Here is a 17,764-nt window from a genome sequence, read left to right on the forward strand (position 1 = left end):
GGTGCGCCTTATAGTCCGAAAAATACGGTCATGTTTATTTAAGCTTCATCAGTAACATTAGAAAATTGGTGTTTTTGGTTGTATAAAAAATTGAGGGATTCACCAAGGATTTTACAATGAATTCCTTCAGTGGGAGGAAATCTAGGTGAATACAGTAAATTATGGAGAACATGCAAACTCACAACAGAGGCATGGTACTACAATGTATGTACAATATGTGTTTTCAAAATATGATTAATTAATCTTTTTAAGAATAAATAAACCAAAATTTGACAGATTGTCCCTAAAGCTAATCTCCTGATGGTCCCAGTTAACTTGGAGGAAAGCCTGTTCCTTGGAAAATCTAAAAGCTCATTTTGTTCTCTTAAATATTTATTCATATTATTGCTCTTTAAGTCATTGTGTATCAGGGGTACACATGAACTATTCTGCTGCTTGGGACCTGCTACGCACAGTGTTTGCATAAATCTCCAGACTCGAGCAATTAGTTAATTGAAAAGTTGTGTAGTTGGCATGAATAATTAAATGTACATCTTTGAAATTAGCACAACGTTCAGAGGAACAAATGAATTCCACACAGCAGTGAGGACAAGGTGTGAGGTTCCACTATGTGTCGAGAGCATTACTGGAAATAATGTGAATACATTCATGGATATGTGGAAACAAATGAAGGCAAACAAATAGTTTTATAGATCCCACATTTAGTCGTAATCCCATCTTTTCTGAGTCAACGCAAAAACAAACACATCTCGTATTTGAAGGACATTCTTTCACCTGCATACCTATTCCTAAGGCCAGATGTTTGGGATAAGCTTAAATAATCTTTGTTTTGCATGATAACCTAATTTGTTGCACGTCGTAATAATGTGTTATTTTTTAAGCATATCTCTTGATCAAAATACAGCAGTGATGTTGAATTTGTCACATTTTCATGTAAACTGAACCGTGCAGACTAAACAATGTGGGCCCGTCAGAACATTTTACAATCACACAGAACATGTGGCCCCGATTAGGAGAAATCAAATTTAGGTTTTTTTTAGCCATACAAACTACAACTCTCGTAATTCACAGGTTCATCATAACAAGGAGTGTGTCTGCAGCCCATAAAAGTGTTAAAGATATATTCCACTAGAGTGTCGGCTTGGCTGTGTTGACCTTTTGTGCATAAGAAAATAATCAGTTTGAAAATGATGTCAAGACGACTCACAATTTGAAGACTCTTCTAAATCTTGATTTGTTGTGTCGTTCTTTAAAAGGTTACAAAAAGTGTTACACGTGTTGTTTATTTGCTGTCATATTTCTAAAAAGCACAGTTTGCAAAAGTAAATGATCCAACCATGAAGCCACTTTCTGCAGAGCAAATCCACAACTTTCTCAAAACTCAAAGTGTATCAAAGTTTTAGGCTTTGATGTCATTTTACTGAGACAACAGTAAGAGTCGGCTAGTTATCTTTGCCAGGGAGTGAATATTATTACCGGTGTTTATTTATTTATGTTTGTTTATTTGCCTGTTAGCAGGCCTATGTCAAGAGTGCTTAGAGGCTTTTGACTAAATGTTTGACCACAGATACATGAATGATTCCATAACACTTTAGACAGGATCTAGATCAGGGGTCACCAACATGGTGCATGCGGGCACCAGGTAGCCCTCAAGGACCACGTGAGGGGCCCTCAGAACTCTTGTCACCAATGAGCTCCATCTAAAATCTGATTTACTTTCCAGGATTCAAGCTCACAAAGATCAATACAGATGACAGATGTAGTTAGTAGTGTACTTAGTAAAGTTAAATTCTGCTGCATGTGATAAAATCTTAGAATGAAATGAACTATCTTTAAATGCTTATTGTCACTGAAACATTGTAACAAATGTTTTTAAATGCTGCAGATTTGGTCTTTTGGTTGTGGTATGTTATATATAATAATATTGTATAAATTAAATATATTTTCTAAAAACGCAAGGTGGATTTAGAATTTTTTACATGTTTTAGGATTACTTAAACGTTGTTTGTTAGTAGCTAGTGAAATAGCAACATGGGGATTTTCTATTTAATGTAGAAAATGAAACAATTGAATAAATTAGGAGAAATAAAATGTTGCATGTTGAAACTTAAACATTTCCTACCTTTTAAAGTGCCTGCTAGCCTTCCTTATTATCTTACCCTCTAATTAAAGTGAAACCGTAAAAATGTAGTATTTAAGAACGTCTTCTCTAACTGGTATACAGTACCTATGAAGTAGCTCACAGTTTCAGAAAGGTTGGTGACCCTTGATCTAAATCAATATAATCAGTTTAAAATAAATAAAAAATCATTGGCAAATGATATGGGTTAGATGGGTATTAGCTACTTCGGGTTGGTTACCCCACTGAGTTTCATAGATTGGATCTGGATTGTGCATTTCCTCATGATTTTTAGAAAAAATGGGTTTCCCCATCCGTTTGGACCTACTGTATCTTTATTAATGGGGAGAGAGTTTTTTCACTGGCAGATAACTGCCAATATCTGGCAAAGAGGATATTTGGTGCTTGGCAGTGGTTTGCTCTCCCTAAATGTCTGTTTCATGTCATTTTAGTGAATAAAATATTTTTCTCTGTCACATGTACTGTATATGTTTTTCCTGAAAGTCACTTGCAGTCCAGTTTCAGCCCTCTGTGTCAACACTGGGACTTTGCTCTACCAAGACTCTTAAGGGTTAATTTGGTGAGTTGGTGGTTTTACTTAGTGAGGCTCTGGTTAGCCTCAGTGTTTAGCCATGGTTATATGAACAGGGCAAACATGACCTCATGGCTCCTCTACACCGCTCTGCAAACACTTCCGAGTCTTCTCATTTGCCTCCGTTTGGCACCTGACAAGAAAGCATCTGTCACCATGACTTGTGGTTACCAACTTCAGCCCAGAGCTGATTAATAATAAAGAGACATGTGATATTATTCATGCTGCAATGCTGCAGGATTCTCTCTGAGACAAATTATCTCACAGTAGGTACAAAATTCTGTGGATCTTGATTTCAACAAAAGAACAAAAAAACTATTTTTAGAGCTTATATTCCTTATTGTCCAAGTCACACCGACTCTTACATTTTGACAAACTATCATTGGTGAAACATTTCAGTTTTTGTTTGATATAAATCATCATTATTAATAAAAAGTAATATTTAAATGTTGATAAATTCACAGATTTCCCTCCAAGCACTCTGTCTATCAACAAGCCTCCTTTACAGTGGTGACAGATGAATCTGCCCTGTGCAACGATCTCAGCTGCTTTCAACCATTTGATGACTTATCATAGAGAAGTGAGCCAAACATCACTAAAACTGCCCCTCTGTGAGTTTCCATGGCAAAGTGCAGCATTGGCCCTTTGCCCGTTAAAGCTTGCTGCCTCTAAAGTTAAAGCAAAATATCACATCAATATCCAGGCTACCAGGATGTTTTGATGATCTGTGCTTGAAAAAAATTATTTAACAAATAACGTGCTGATGAGTGATGTTTAATATTTATTAAAGCCTTTTAATTGAGACTATTGTTGACTTGTCGTTGTCCATATGTTGGTGGGCATGGTCATGGAAAGTTACTGAAATATTATTTGCTAACCGGCAAATGGTCAATTCATTTCAACGTTATTTATAGACCACCAATTACAACAATAGTCTGGGTGATCATAGTTTGATTTTCAAAAAAGAGGACACTGAGGTCGACCTCGACATACTGAAATGACTTGACCTTTTCTCAAATCTACCTTGTAATGGCAAAATACAATACGATAAATAAATAAGTTAAGGTTTAAAAAACAATGTCTCTCTTTATATGGAATACTTTATTAAAAAAAAATCTGAAATCAGTGTTGACTCAAGTTTTATCAATCTGTCTTTGAAATGTCTTGTATAAACCTTCTTAAAATATCTCAGTCACTTGAAAACTCAAGGCTTACAGTAGAGTAAATAATCATTAAATATACACTTAAATAGATTAACTTTTCAATTAAATCCAGTTATTTGGTGACTTTGGTCATCTTTTTTTTTTCCTTGTGTGTGTCATGATTTCATCAAAACAAAGCGGCATCTTTAAAGATTCCATTATGTGTGCAGAAAATTGCTGTAATGACATTCTTTAGCTTTCAGAAACTGGTTGAATTTCTCGGATAGAGCAAATAACAGTGGCGTTGCGGTCTTTCATGATCAACACTTTACTGATCAACGTCCCACAGTGATGGACCAGGGAGATTAGAACCAGTGAGCCTAAGATTACAAGCCCGCTCCCTTAACCACTAGTCCTTTTATCCACAGATCATATATTTACATTCAGTATATAGATGATCCTGTATATAGATAAGCCGAAGTGCAGTGTGAGCGCTCCCAGTCAGTTCCACTTTTAATAACCGTTATCGCCTCATATGATCTTTGACATGATCTGATGTGTTTGTGACCCAATGCAACCCAGCAGTTGGACAAAACAATGGACTATTTAAATGGTCTATTCCTGTGGGCAGTAGAGGTGAGGATAACAACAAAGTGACATAGCAGCTTAACACTCCGGTGAGTGTTTGAAACAGCTGACGAAGATGACAGTTAACTCCGCTGCTGCTGCCACACACGCACACCCTGAAGCAGCGTTTGTCAGACTCACAATCACAATAGCCTCTTAAATAGCAATGTTTTACTGTAATGTGCAGTTTTTTGTTTGAGAACAATAACAAGAGTGTGTGGATAGCAAAAGATAATCACGATGGTGATCACTGTCAGCGTCTATAGACACGCTATAGAGACTTTTCAGAGGGCTAAAACTATGGAAAACATGCCCTCTAAATGAGGCTAAAGGAAAATAAACCTCAAATACTATGTTGTTGGGGTTCTTAGAAAGAATGGGGATGGGTGAAAAAATGTATAATACATGACCTTTCAAGATACCAGTGTAAAAAGATTATTGGTGTAATGTTTTTGTGGGGTGGAATGAAAAGAAGTGCACTAAAGGTGAGAGATTTTACTGTATTGTAATGTTTGTATTGTAGTTTCTTAACTGTCTTTCAAAAAAAAAGAGAAAAAAAATTGTTTTAATTTGCTCTCAAGTGACAATTTTTTGCAGTTTGTTTATTGAAGAAAAAAAATCCATACATGACCGTGTTTGTTTTCTTACTGGTCCATTTTTTTCTAAATAAAATGGTTTCCCGTGATAATGAAGTGTTTTGTAGATATTGATAAATAACTTTGCCCATATTCTAAAGGTTTTAGCAAAATGAATCAAAGGAAAAATCACCAAAATAAATAAAGGTCAGCAGTTTGGTGATACATCACCCTTAGACAATCAAAAGTATTGCATCAGATCAATATCAGCGACACTGGGCATGTATTTAATCTTGCAGGATCTCCCACCTCTACCTGTAACTGTAGGTAACAGTGTAAGCGTTCACTGTTAAGCCTAATGACTGACAAAGTGACAATAGATGCCTTATTGAGGCCGTTTAGAAGAAGAATGTCATAACAACAAGCTTAAGTCCCTGTGACATGTGACAGACTGTGTAAGGAGGGCCGTGAGCATTTTGAGATTGTAATTACTGGTATATGTAAGTCTGCAGTGACTGACAGCTCCAACAAAGACTTGAGAGAGTGGGATTGTCCTGCACTAGGAGAAAGCTCAGGGAAGGCTTTTTAAATGCTCTTAGTGGCTGTGACCGAACACTGCTTGACCCTCAGAGCTGACAAATAAGAACAGCAGCATGCTGGGAGGTCCACTGATGGACAGAGTTCTGTAAGAGAGGTGAACAGCGGTCCCTCAGAGCCAGACATACCTGAGCCACTCAGACAAGGTGAGTCTCAGGGAGCCTGAAACAGACCTGGTGACAGAATAATGGGCCAATTACCCATGATGTGTACTGCGCTGGGCTGCCTGTCATTGGCAGACAAATTTTACATATAACAATATTATATTGCCAGACAGTTCCTCTTCACAAATTGGTTTTAGTCATGCACCTGTTAAAGTCTAAATGCTACATTTTTTAAATATTCCCTTAAGTCAGTGTTTCTCAAATGGGGGTACGTGTACCCCTAGGGGTACGCGATGCCACTACAGGAGGGTACTTGAGAGAGGAAGTGGAAAATATACAAATAAAGTGTCAGTCTTGGTCCCACCCCTGGCAGGTGATGACCAGAAATGAAAAAAACTATAGAAATATATCTATTCAGGAGCCACTATATCAGTATTTTTCAACCTTGGGGTCGGGACCCCATGTGGGGTTGCCTAAAGTTTAAATGGGTAGATTTTTTAATCTTTTTATTTATTATTATTATTATTATTATTATATTATTATTATTATTATTATTATTATTATTAAAACAACACAATCTTCAACAACGGTATTTCTGAACTTTCACTATGTCAAGTATAAATCTAGTTCAACTAAAATGCAGTAAAGAAAATATATATATATATATATATATATATATATATATATATATATATATAATCAAACATGATCAACAACTAATTCTAGGGGGAAAAAAATGTCTGCACTAAATACTGTTTCTACTGTTATCTCTCATTCATTTCATCATTATGCTTTATTGTTTTCATTGTGTTGTTTTAATTTTTTTTTTTTTAAAGCATAGTTTAAAATTAAAAAAATGTATTTACATTTTTCAGAAATTTCAGGTGACCTCAAGGTTGAAACATTCTGATTTAGAGGCTCCTGAATAGATTTATTTATCATTTTTATCATTTCCGGTCATCTTACTCCTGGGGTGGGACATTTTTTTTTGTTAATTTTCCTCTCTCAAGTACCCCCTGTAGTGCCATCATGTACCCCTAGGGTAAACGTACCCCCAGTTGAGAAACACTGGATTATAAAATAGATAGCCTCTTCATTGTTGTGTATTAACAATCACAGGAATCCAGAAATCTATACACTTTAGTAAATAAAAAAGTCTGGTTATATGGGATTGCTGAGGCATAAACATATGGATGTTGCTTTTAAAATGTATTCAGCACTGATGATAAATCATGCTGCTGATTTATATACAGTAACTACACGTCTTATGATGAACATGCTGAAGCATAGAGCTCACACACTGTAATATTGATTTCTATTGATTTTCATGAATGCTGTTTCTGTGTTCTTGTTAACGTTGCTTTTCCATCAGCCTGAAAACGGTACGCCTCCTTCTGACTGAATCGTCTCTCTCTCTCTCTCTCTCTCTCTTTCTGCTGTTACCATCAACCACGTCAACTCCAGCTGCTGGGCTTCAATGACAACCAGCTGTTTGATGGCCTGCACGCCTGTCACTGAATATGTGTGAGAAACCTGCTGTTTGTCCCCCTCATTTATTTCACAGTTGCCCCATATAACCACAGCCTGCACAGTAGCCAGTGAATGTAACCAATAGTCGTGGATAATAGGATGCATGTATAAAAGCCTGTGAAATCTGCTGCTGGATACAGTCGCAGAGGAAAGATGAGCCATGTTTTCAGTGCTGTACGTTTACTCAAGATTTAGCTCTACATCTGCACTTCAAATGTTACCTTTTGCACAGAGGCACACTTGTCTTGAATACTGTCTCACCAGGAGTCCATCAAGAGGCACCCTGTGGCCTCCAGGAGACCTAATGGTGTCTCTTTAGTGCCATTTGACAGCCCTGACCCTCCAGTGTCCAAGAGACACATTGATTTTAGTGAGAGGAGGTGGAAACGAGACTTCTATTTCCTTCCTGTTTTCACTTGATTTTTAGAGGACAGGAGTGTCATGGATCAGTGTTGGCTGATGCACAATGGACCTGTTTCCATACTCAGATGTCCCAGTACAGCATTAAGTGTGACCGGGCAACCTCGCGCACAATCAGGCCCTTACACTGTGGAGGTATTGGCATTCAGGCCTGTGCTAAGCATGCCACAAAGTAAGAGATACGTGCTGGTGGTATTTATAGGAGGAAGTGGTGTTCTCTAATTTGGGGTGGGAAAATGGTGAGGAAAAAAAAAAAAAAAGTCACCCTGAAAATGTTTGCTGACTTATTACGAATCCTCAGACATTCAAATTACCGCAAAGATCACACATCTGTGTTTGTTTGTGTGAGTGCTGCGAACAAGTTTAACATTTATTGGGTTCAAACTTGAAGGCTAATTACATAAGCACTTTATTATAGATGATTGAGGTAAATCAGATCATCACTTTTCCAACATGTTGCTTTCATCATGAGCACAAGGATTTCCTTTCAAGGCTGTGAATGGACAGCCAGACATCAGCGTTCATCATCGCCCCTTTGGCTCAACATCTGATTTCAATGAAGTTATTTACATTCTAAAGTCCCTCAGGTTGTAATGTAGGGCTTTGGGTGTAAAATTAGTGAATTTATTCAGCACTGAATGGATAGAAAGGTGAAAGATTAAGATGAAATGCAACATTAAAGCTCAACAAATAACGTAAAACAAGTGAAATGTGAGCAAATGTAAAAAATTGCATTGCTGAATCTTAGATATAAAAAAAAAATAAAAATTTATTGTTTCACCAAAAAAAAAAAAAAAGAGCAATTTAACAGATTTAGGAGTTAATTTGAATGCCTTGTCAATGTTTTTCAAATGTTGAGCACAAATTCCAACCACTAGAATTGTTTTCCTCTGAACTGTCACAAGCCAAAGACATTTCCTCAGCAGGAATGAACAAGCGTGACCTTTGACCCTTGCAATCCATCACAGGCACAGATAAGACGGGGCCAACAGATAGTGTTGTTAAACCAAAACTAGGCAAAGCTTCTGTTTTCCAAGCATTAAAAAAATGTGTAATGTGAGAAGGTAAAGTATACAACAGTTGGCTTTGATTTAAATGCTTTCCCATAAAAAGTCCCTTTTTCAGAAGATTATCTCTCAACCGTGTGGATAAGTTAGATAGGTACTAAAGCAAAAACAAACAAACAGGAGGAACAAGGGCTGAGAAAAAGCTCATATATCAGCATGTGAGCTAATCCGCCCACAATCAGTTCCTCTGATTTAGGAAAAACTAAGGAGCCATTAAACATGTTGTCACTGTTATCTCTTAATGCTTGCACGTATTATGGTTTTTAAGTTGGAGTTTTCATATCACTTCAAAATGATTATAGAGCTTAGAGAGAGTTTGTATGGAATATAAATTATTATTTTATTATGATTAAATATTTAATATTGATTGTTTTAACAATGTCATACTTTTTAAATAATGACTTGGCTCTAGCTTCTGCGATGGAAAACCAAACGTGTTCTTCAGCTCTATTTGATCCACTATAGAGTCAGCAGAGCTGCAGAAACACCGCTGAAGTCTGTCATCTCTTCTTCTGATTCCTGGTCCTGTATGTTGAAGTTAGCCTCCTAAAGAACGGCCATGACTGGTGTCCAGGAAAACTAATCGATCCTAAAGGATCAAGCAGAGGTCCAACCCACTAGCTTTGATTGACAGACCAACTCATTCTGCTGAAAAAAGACATTATGAAATAAAAATGAGATAGTGGAAAAGGGCATTATTAAATAAAAATTGTAAAAAAAAAAACGCTTTTTATTTCATAAAATCTTGGAGAAAAAAAAAAAAAGTCCTTATTTTAAAAAGTACAACATTGTTAAAATAATCATTATGAAATGTGTCATTATAAAAGAATAATAATAATTAAAATTTAAAGAATATAATTAAACATTTTTCATAATAATATTAGCTTATTTTACAATTTAATGGCTAGTCCGGGTCTGGAACTCAGACAATTCTGACTAGCTAACTAGCACTTCCTGTGCACATGCATCTGCATGCGCAGTAAGCCGAATGCCGGTACTTCCATCACTGCCGGACCTGTGTTCTTCTAGCTATAGTTTCGTCAGTTTTATTTTCGCCCTAACCCTAACCCTATCCCTAACTCTATCCCTATCCCTAACTCTAACCCTAACCCTAACCCAGGGAATACCCTAAAATATATAGACTTTTTTTTGTATATGTATTTTTAAAGGTGGAATTTGCTGTGTTAAATATGTTAAAATGAAAAATGAAATAAAAATGTCAGAAGCGAGATTCAAACCCACATCAGCGGTGGGAAACGTCTTTAAGGCTAGCGCCTTAGACCGGAATCAGATAACTTTTTCACATTACAAAAATGTTTAACTTTATTTGATTGTGTAGCTTTCAAACTAAGGGGACTAATGACGTGTCACTTACTTCTCTGGTGTCCTTTGTTTCTGTGCAACCTACAGGAGGTTAAAACAGGCTGGTTTTTGTTGGTTGTCACTGTTTGACTGCTCTGATCAAACCGCTGTCCTAGACATAACAAAGTCAACTTTGACATGCATAGGCAATGAACAACTTATAGCAGCCAAGGCACTGTAGGTGTAAATTAGCGACACAATCTAACAGAGGAAAAGTGACAGGAATATTTCTATTTTCATTCATGCCAACACGACTTTCAAACTTGTGCACTTACATTTTATTATTTCATTTTATTCAGGGTTTGGGTTAAGGTTAGAGGTTAGAGGTTAAGGTAAGGCTTAAAGTGATCAATCTTATTCACTCACATTGGTTTGCAACTCGTTTCAAGCAGCTCCACACGAAAAAAAAGTTCACGTCACGCAGCCCAAAAACATTTCATGCCATGTCGCATGAAAAAAAATATTTCCATACAGCATGACAAATATGTGAAAATCGTGTTGCCAAGCACATAAAACACACACTTTATTTGAAGTGTTATACATAAGGCTGATATTATGCTGTCATTATTATGACCCCTAACCCTTCCTAACCCTAACCCAAAAAATGCCAACATAGCTCCAAAGGTGTCATCATTTAGTGAACGACACTTAATGACAGCCTTCATGACACCATATGTATGCTAATAACAGGTGTCATGTCATAATAATGACAGCATAATGTCAGCCTTATGTATAAAACTTTAAATACCAAATTAGCTTCAAGATAACACCAGTACAACACATCAAATAACATTTACAAATAAACTACTGCTAATGTAAAGCGGGAGCAGGTGACATACTGTAGCTGTTTGCATCAAATCAATTCTACCATACGGGTTATCTCCAGGTAACGTCCTGCACAGAGGAACTAAGGCCTAAACAATGCAATCATTCTGTACGTACATCTATTGTAGATGTATTAGAAGAGGAAGAGATGGTCGACAGGCTCAGACTGCTGTGCGTTGTGTCATCTGTCGGTTTACATGTGTCTACATCCTCACTCACACACACTCCCACTTTAATCTACTGTTCTCTTGACCTACTGCTGTTCTGTCACCCTGACATGTTTAACAAATACTGTCTGGGCTGGGCAGGACACGCTGCAGCTTTGCAGAGGTGTTGTCTGTCTGCACCGAGGATGACGGATTAGCTAGGATCCAAACTTCTTCGAAACTTCTTGTGACTTCAAACAGCCCTGTGTGTTATTCCTTCCTATATACATAGATAAAGCTCCGGACTGGCAATGTTGTCGTTCGTAAAGACATCAAGTGATTTACTGATGTCTTCTCTTCTTCAGTGTCAACTTCCCAATGAATTCCTTCACAACGATGATGCTGGTAGAGTGTCTGAACAGCGGCTTTCATTCACTCCACACAAAAGCAACAAAAGCCGACTGTGTAAATATTTCAGTGGCTTCAGCACCTCGCTCAGGGTCCTGCTGTTTGTTGTCTGCCAGTTCTCATTGTGGGGCAAGTGAGGCATTGTGTGTCCCGTGGCAGACGTTTTTTGTGCCGTGCTGCTGGACATGGCTGGTGTGTTATGGAGAGGCAGTGGTGCCTGCATGCATGCCCTAGCAGCAGTGAGGATTAGGGTTGATGTTTCTCTGTGTCTAACTGGCTGCCAGGCATGCTCTGTTACCCTGGCACTACACACTCAATTTACACCATTTAGTTCTGCCTACTACTGAGGGAATGTGCTTTAAATAGGAGGCCAGACCATTCATCGCGGGTAAGGGGAAAACAAACAATAGAAAAAATACGGTTTGTGTATTGATGTTGGATATGCTTTAGTTTCAAGCTGCAGTCGATTTTATGTCGGATAAAAAATGCCTTCTCAAGGATATGGCCTGTTTAATGGTTTACAGTCATTCAAGAAAACTTCCCAAATTCCCATTTCCAAGATAAATGGGAATCCTGTTGTAGGATGCCCTTGGAAAGAGGTCCATCGCTCTGTGCTGCCCTGAGCAGGTCTTCAGGGAGAACCCCCAACCCCCATACATGCACCATTCAACAATTTATGGGCAGATTAAAGTTTCTCATAAAAACATTTGCTGCCTAATTAAAGAATCTGCTCCCCATTTTATGATAGTTCAGTTTCCCTCAACCTCTCTGACCAATTTAATTATTCTGATGTACATAATTAGCATGAGCGGCCCATTGTTTGCCGGATTTGCATATTATATTGGATAATTGAATGAGAGTGGTTGATGATTAAATTAGAGTGAATGACAGATGATTCGACTCGCAGTGTGGAAAAGTTAACGGAATGAGCAGTCTGGGAATACGACATGTACCTTTTGAATATTTATACGTACCATGTGGTCGCCCCCCCCCCCCCCCCCGGCAGACGCACTCTGCTAATTTAAAAGACATGCAGCAGCTAAACGTGATCCCTTCACGGGAATAGACGGCTGTTCCTTCACCTCGGAGTGCTCCTAACTACTGTGCTTTAAATGAGAGATTGTAAAGCGTGTGAGGAAGACATTTCTGAAGCTTCTGAAAGTATTCCTCTACCGTTGAGGCAGCACATTCAGTAACTGATAAGGCACACGAGAAAAGTGAGAGGAAATTTGTTTTCAGGCACTTCCAATGTAAACACAGACTCCTGGTGCCTGCCTGCCTGCAGTTTGACTTTGTTTTGGAAGGTCTACCACTAAACATGTATAAAGATTGTTGTGAACCATAAAATAATGGAGATATCTTTAATTTCCTCCACCAAGGAGGTATTATTTTCACTGCTGTTTATTTATTTGTTAGCAGGATTTTGTCAAAAGCACTTTACTTCAAATCTTTGACAACATTTTAACCAAAGATAGACCTTATGCCATGGAAGAGGCCATTACATTGTGAAGAAGATCCAGATCAATAAAGTGAATATGAATCAGTTTGAAAAATCAAAACAAGGTTATCTTTAATCATTGGAAAAATTTAAAACATTGATATCTTGGTTTGTAGTTAGTGTTGTTCCGATGCCCTTTTTTGATCCCGATGCGATACCGATACCCAGTTGCATAGTATCGGCCGATACGCAGTGTTTAAAAAAGTTATGACCTGTTTTTCTTCACAATTCACAAGAGCTGCATACTCACTTGAATGTAAAAATGATTGCTATCATGGCTTGGTCTGACACCGCTTAAATCTTTGTGAAACAGGAATAAACACCAACACAGAGTAAATGCAGGAGAACTTTTTTATTGCCGACCTGGTATGGCTGACAAATGAATAAACTTTTTTCTGAAACCTGAGTTTTGGCTCTGAAATGCCAACATGTAACCATACATGTTTCTGTGATCAGGACCGCCCAGTTATTAGGTAACGCAAACACTTTCGGTGGATTCTTCTTCATTGGTGTTTGGCGGCTTTTCTTCTGTTTGGCGGACTGGGTGTCAAAAGTAGTTTGAAGACGAGTTTGATGCTGTAGCTGCGTGTTAATACTTGCCGATATCAATCCAGAATTTTAGTGCTGGATCAGGACCCCTCTCAATACTAGTATTGGTATTGGCACAATATTATTCATAATTGACCGATCTTGATGAAATGTGACTTTATGAATGTTTGGTAGGGTGGTTCTCAAATTTATTTCACACCAAATTTTGCTAGATCACTTTTTGGCTTCTTCACATTGACATTGTCAGCATCTGTACCAAAAATGTTGTCATTTGCTGCACATTTAAGGATGGCACACTTTCTCACAATTTTGACGTTTTTTCTAATTTCAGGAACCATTCAAATGTTCTTACTCATTTACTCTGAAACTATCAAAGACCGATTTCTGTGAAAGTTATGCATACTTTTGTTGAGCAATTAAAAATTGTGTATAAAAAAAAAGTGTGCCACCCTTTACTGAGGTTATATTGACTAAATTTTTGGTACAGTTCAAAATATCAATAGGAACAAGGCAACGTGCAATTTGGCCAAATTTGGAAAACATTTTTTTATACCATTATATTGTGGAACACCCTACTGTCTGATTGCTTCCTCATTTACCCTACTGAGTTTCATCCGGATCATATCTGGATTGCGGATTTCATTGCAATTTTTTAAAATATAGGAGTACCCATATACTGTACATTTGGACTTACTGTATTGTTAGTAATGGGGATAAAACATCTTGCAAGCCTTTAAAGTGTGAATGATTATGACACCATGATCAGATTCAATGATCCAGGTAACTTTTAGCCCTTGGTCGAGGTTTGCGCTCTCTCAGTGCTCTTGTTTCATCTGTTTTTGAGTCCTACCAATCAAAAGTTTGTCATTCTAAATTATTACACAAAGTTTCACCCTCTTTTTAAAATTCCATTTCAAGAATGTGATGATTTATTTATTTATTTTTTTTTAATGTGATTTATTTCATAATATGTATCATTACAAGTTCCATCCCATTTTCTGGATTTTCTCCATGCTGAACTCAGGCAGGATAAATGTTTAGAGGGAATATTTGGAGCAGCTTTAGCCTTTCACATGCTAATGTAAGCACTGGCGGCACAAGAAAGCCGAGCTGACCCGAGGGCCACACTGTGACACAGTCTACTGATTCAGTGCCGGCAGCCCTGGCTTTGTTTATGTGTGTGCACGAGAAATAATGCACGTCATAAAAAGGAGAACTTTGAAGGGGAGCCACTATCCCTACATGATAAATGCCCGCTGCTCCTCTGATGTAAATAACTCTTCTCAATAGTACAAAAGCCATCTCAGGAGTGAATTATACATTACTCTTTTTTACAATAACATGCACTGGGCCACAAGGGTTCGTCACGTACTGAATCATGCTATGAGACATTTTTCTAAAGCATTTTGATAGGTTATTGTTGAAAACAATTTGTCATTTGTAACTAAGAGTTTTTGATAAGCTCCGAGCAAAGCATCCAGCAAATACAACAGATTGAAAGTGTTTTGGAAGGTTTGTGCTGATTCACAGTATATGAGCACATAAAGCCCGCTTCACTGGTTTACTTCAAAGTTTGTCCATTTTCAAACACAATTTGCAACACATGAAACTTGTGTTTGTCTTTGTGTCTCACATAGCTTGTAAAATCCCCTCTGTTCTCTGTGTTACAGCAAACATCAGTACACAAAGTGTCGTCTCTTTGTCTGGTCCCAGTCATTTCAGGAGGCAAAGGAATTTACACAGTCTCAGGATCTGTCAGTCGCTGGTATAGGAAACTGTAAAGATAAGTCTCAGCAGCCGCTTCTGTCTGACTTCCTTTTCACGAGAGCTTTCGGCATCTCTCAGATCTCCCAGATATACAGCTGTGCCCTCACGCTTATCAGATACCTGACCATGGTCACTTCCAGCTCCTCCTAGGGTGATACTCATCTCCCTTCCCAGGGTAAAGGACGTGTCAGTATGGCTCCAAAAAGTCAATTTGTTCGATTGTGCATGTGTTTTTTAAGCTGAGGTCAGTCTTACATTGCTTTTGTCGTGTGAAGGTGGTGTATTTATAGGATCAACTGTTTTGTTCAATTTAAGGGTGGAAAAGTGTATTTCAGGTACTAAAGAAAATATTTGTCTCCACTGAACAAGTTTTTTTGTGTCAACTCAAGTTGATTGGAATTTAACACAAAAAGTCTATTTTTTTTCTTCTTAATATTACAGATATTTGATGTGTTTAATCTAACATCCACAATGTTATTTTAATGATGATGATGAAAATGTTAAATCAGGAATAACGTCCGGACTCATATTGGTGGAGGTTAGATACATCTGCAGCTACAGCTGCTCCAGGGCTGTGGCCCTTATGACCTTTAGAAACTCCTCCACATTCATGTGATGTGAGGTCAGAAAAGTCTCTGGCCCAAGGACACAATGGCCACGGTTACATGATGTTTTTTTAATTCTGAATTATTTATTCAGAATTAAATCATTCGGAATTAAAGTGTTCTGCTTCATGTTTACATAGAAATAGTAATTCCCTAACGAGGTTTACATGAAAAACTGGTTTGTTAGGCTTTAGTTTATTCCTAGGTCTGGGGGTTGGGAAGGCTCTGATTGGACAGGGGGAGAACGTGACGTATCAAGTCTATCAGGAAAAACACACAACAAACATTTTACTGTCGGCTATAACACAGAACACCACACATGAGAACTGTTTTCACCTTTATTTTGATTGTAGTTTTGAATCAGCAGCTCAACATTAACACACGGTTTCAGTTTGGACCACGGAGCAGAAGGGAGATGTGAACTAATCACCGGTAAAAAGTTCAGTAAATGTCTGGAAAACAATCACCAGGAATAAATAGTTGCTCTCTGGTAAAGATAGTAACTCTAACAACAGGTAAAATGATAAACTTGGTGATATTACAGCCTGTGAATGCAATACGGGGACGGATTTACTCCACCTCCGTGTCCTAGTGCCTATCGTCCAGTGAAGCCTGTTCCGTTTATAGTGTTTACCGAGGTCAGTGTGTGTTTAATAAGTCAGTGTGTGTCCGTGTGAAAGTCTGCATGTTTATGCTTGCATCCATCCACTCTTTTCATTATATCCATGTCTTTTAAGGCTCTGATCAAATAGTCTAGGCTGAAGTCTGGGCCGCCGCCATCTTGGATTATGTCGTCACCAGCGCGTCACCGCCGCAAGTTCTGCATGCACAAAACGATACGAATTAACTTAAAGCAGCTTAAACCAAGTTAAGTGTTTACAATAAAGAGGAATTATGCTATTCGGAATTAACTTTAATTCCAAATTAAATTAGCATTAGGAATTATATGTTTACAAGGTCAGGTTAAAGAGGAATTATTCTTTATTCTGCTTTAAAGAGGAACTAAAGCTCCCATGTAAACGTGGCCAATGACAATAAGTAAAACTGTGTGATCCACAATGCTGTGTAAAGGAGTTTATTCTGTAACTTAGAAAAATGTGTTCCTGGAAGTTTAATTTCTGCTCCAATGGTTCGTGAAACTCTGGTCTCTCAGTTTGCATGTTCGCCCTAAGCGTATCCAAAGCTTCCATATCAGGTTCACAGAGATTTCTAAACTGTTATGAATTGATGTGTGTATGAGATTGATGTTATCTCTGTGTTGAGCCTGTATAGTGTTCTTATCCAAATGTAACTGGAATAAGCTTCTGCACTGCATCCAATCCTGTTTGGAAATAGATGATTTATTCAACTTGGGATGTTCAACAAACCAGAATATTGATCTCCAGTAATTCTGATTAAGAATAGCATCCCTTTTTGATCAACTCATTAACACAGTCGCTTCCACCCATGAGAAAATGCAAACTCCAAGTTCTAGGTCCACAGACAAGAATCTGAACCTGGAGCTTCTTGCAGTGAGACAAAAGCCTTTGTCCAATGACTAGAATACTTGTACTGGCATTAAAGCTGCTGCAGAAAAAAACTTTTTCAGATAGACATATAGTGTAGGCCTTTTAGATCTAATAACCAAAGCTCATTTGCTTGAAAAAAAAAAAAAAACATGTAAAAGGTTAAAACTACCGTTCGAAAGCTTGTTTTGATCTCCACTGTAAACACTCCATTTGTTAAAACTGTGGGAAAAGTTCTATGCATTGCATTGTGGGATGTGGAGTCCCGGTGTAGACGGATGCATGGTTGTGTTTTTACATCTTTCTTACTGTTATTCTCTGCCAAA

Source organism: Gouania willdenowi, chromosome 3 (genome assembly GCF_900634775.1).
Source record: "Gouania willdenowi chromosome 3, fGouWil2.1, whole genome shotgun sequence".
Taxonomy (NCBI): domain Eukaryota; kingdom Metazoa; phylum Chordata; class Actinopteri; order Blenniiformes; family Gobiesocidae; genus Gouania; species Gouania willdenowi.